This window comes from Papaver somniferum, chromosome 6, assembly GCF_003573695.1.
Source record: "Papaver somniferum cultivar HN1 chromosome 6, ASM357369v1, whole genome shotgun sequence".
Taxonomy (NCBI): domain Eukaryota; kingdom Viridiplantae; phylum Streptophyta; class Magnoliopsida; order Ranunculales; family Papaveraceae; genus Papaver; species Papaver somniferum.
Genome location: NC_039363.1, coordinates 172,839,975 through 172,843,479, shown reverse-complemented (window position 1 = coordinate 172,843,479; position 3,505 = coordinate 172,839,975).

Here is a 3,505-nt window from a genome sequence, read left to right as displayed (position 1 = left end):
GGTGCTAACTTTCCATCCATTACTTTTGGTCAAAACTTGCCTAGTCTAGCAATAAATAAAAAAAGTGGCCTAAAAATGAAAAGCACCAAAAAAACGGACCTATTTTTGTAAAAAGCCCTTAAATGAAATACACACAGGACACAGAGCCGATAAGATGGACGTGATAGTACAAGATGCTCCCCGAGCGTGTACAAATCCCCGAGTTACAGTTGGTAAAATGTGTAACAGTAACTATAACTTCTTGGGCTAAAAAAGGAGCATTGTTTTTTTGTCTTTTATGCAAACAAAAATTAGATTACTTGAGAACTGTCGTGCTGAATAAAATTTAACAAGAAGGTTGGAGGAACCCTAAACCATGTGCTAGAGATACCTTCCTTACGGGCATACTTCGCTAGTTCATCCGCATGTTTATAGACTAATTTATTTATGTGCTTACAGGATCGACTCTCAAAATAAAATAAAAAAGAAGTAATATATTCAAATATCTTGTGGTATTCTTTCACTCATTCTCTCCTTAAAACAAATAATGTCCTTAGCACACTTCCATAGGAAAAGCCTTAAGTACTCTTGGAATAGTATCAATATCCCAGATTTGCTTCTGAATATTATTGCTTGTTGTAGTTGTTCGGGCATCCCCATTATGATATTTTTTGTTGTAGAGGACTTGATAGGAAAACTTGACTGTGAATTTCCTTCCCTTCGTTTTTGACCAAATTAATTTTTCCTCACTATTTAGAGGAATTCTCATACAAAGTATCTTTGAAACTGTTTCCTGATCAAATAGTTGAGAGATAATATCATGTTTCCATTCTTTCGTGTCTTGATCAATGAATTTAGTGACAAAGTATAACTACCAGGATTGATTGCATTACTTGCTGGAGAAGGAATACCATCAGTATTGAGAATCCACTTATCTTGCAAATTAAGATTTGCTTACCATTACTCACAGACCAGGAACTATACTTATATATGAATCCCAAAGCATAACTAATGCTCTTCCAAGATGTTGAGTCTACCTTTTTAGGGGCGTGAAGAGCGTTAAGAGTTTTGAAATATTTAGATTGAAGTGAGCCACTTCATACGCTGTTTTTAACTATGCATAGTCACCAAGCAGTTTTTTCAAAAAGAGCTTGATTAAATAGGCGCAAATTTCTAAAGTTTAAGCTCCATCAGCTATTGTTCGACAATTGCCTGACCAAGAGGTTATATCCCTTCTTCTCTTTTTTATTCCACCAGAAAGAGATTTTTCTTTCTGTGGCTATTATAGACTTTTCTTCTAAGGGTTAATGTGCTTAATTTTATATTAGTTAAGAACATCTCCAATAAAACGTAAAGATTTTAAATTTTTAATGACACATTGGATTTTATACCCTCATATAAAAATATATCCATCTCCAATAATAGATCCTTTCAAATAAGATGGATGAAATATTAAATATGAAGGTTTTAATAAAAGTATTAACTAGATTTTCGGTCAGACCTCCATGCCATTTTTTAACTATCTTTTTAGTGTTTTTTTATAGTAAAAGAAATTTTCTAAACCAATAAGAAAAGGAAATAACTTTTATTCTTTATGCACAAATCAAATCCTTGGAAACAAGGTCCTACTCCCCTGGACACTACATTTTTTCATACTTCTACGCTTGTTAGGAGGAAAAGAAATTCTATTGTTATGATAAAAAATGATAAAGATGAGTGGGTAAATGATGACAAAGAAATTGAAAGTGGCATAGTTAATCATTTCGATAGTTTGTTTACTTCTACTAACTCTGTTGTGTGTGATAGTGAACTAAGGTCTCTCTTTCCTTCTGTGGTTACTGCTGATGAAAATGATTTTCTTAGTAGTGAGCTGACTATGGATGAGATTAAGACGGATGTGAAGCAGCTTGGTCCCCTGAAGGCTCCCGGGCCTGATGGCCTACAAGGTATCTTCTATACTAAGTATTGGAAGTATGTGGGCTCTAGTGTCATTGCTCTTGTTAAAATATTTTTTCAGAATGGCCTGCTTGATGCTAGACTGAATAAAACATACATTGCTTTGATTCCCAAGGTAAGTAATCCTACCACTGTTAAAGAGTATAGACCTATCAGTTTGTGTAACTTTAGTATGAAAATAATTACTAAGAGTATCACAAACATATTGAGGCCCATCCTAGGCAAAATTGTTTCTCAAAATCAACATGCTTTTATACCAGGTAGATCCTTGTTTGACTCTGCTATAATTTGTAATGAAATTATCCATTCTTTTAAATATAAAAAAAGGATCTAAAGGGTGGATGACCCTAAAGCTTGAATTTGACAAAAGTATATGATAGGATAAGTTGGGAGTTTATTCATAAAATCTTGCATCTCACATGATTTAATCACCAATTCATTGATTAGATTATGAAATGCATAACTTCAGTGTTCTTTCAAGTTCTTATCGACGTTTCTCCTAGCACTAGTTTTTCTCCTACTAATGGTTTGAGACAACGGGACCCTTTGTCCCCTTATCTTTTTATCTTATGTCTAGAAGCTCTGACTAGGTTGTTGAATAAGGGCATTAATGATAAAACTCTATCTGGTTTTGTTGTTGCTAGGGGAGCTCCCCAAATCACTCATTCTCTGTTTGCTGATGATAGTACGTATTTTTGAAGGCTTGTTACAAAAAATGCAGTGAATCTTAGATTGTTGTTAGATAAGTTTTGTGCTTGGACTGGACAGCGAATTAATGATGGTAAATCTACCTTGCTGACATCCTCCAACTTGGGAAGAAGCTTTAATAGGGGTATGGCTAATGCTCTAAGGGTGCAAGTCGCTACTAATCCAGGTAAGTACCTTGGTATTCCTTTACAATGGGGTAGAATTAGTGAGAAGACTTTTAGTGACATGCTTGAAAAAGTTGGAAATAAGATGCAGGGATGGAAATCCAAAAACCTTACTTTTGCCGATAGGTTCACTAAAATTTATTCTACTATTGACCCCGTGACTTTTCATGTTATGTCCGTTGTTAAACTCCCTAAAGGCCTGATTAGAAAAATTGATAAATATAGGAGAAGTTTCCTTTGGGGAGGTGACAAGGATAAAACGGGTATGCATAACATTAAGTGGTCGACTGTTTGTAAGTCTAAGGACCTTGGTGGTATAGGTATTAAAGACCTTGAGTTAAGCAATTTATCCTTCCTTGCCAAAATGGCTTGGAAAATTCATTCTAGTCCTAGTAGTACTAGGACTAAGCTATTGGAGGCTAAGTATTTTAAAACCCCAAATTTCTGGTATGTTGATGCTAATTCTAGATCTTCTGTTTGCTGGAGAAGTATTGTCAAAGATAAGAATGCCATTAAGAATAGTGTGCAGTGGTGTATAGGTAATGGTTCTAATGTTGATTTCTGGAGAGACCCATGGGTGTCTAGTAGGTCAATTGCTGATTTATCTCAAATTGATGCTAATTTTGTTCCTAAGGAAGTTGTTAGTGAATATATAGACTCTACGAGAAAGGACTGGAATATTGGAAAACTTACTAACA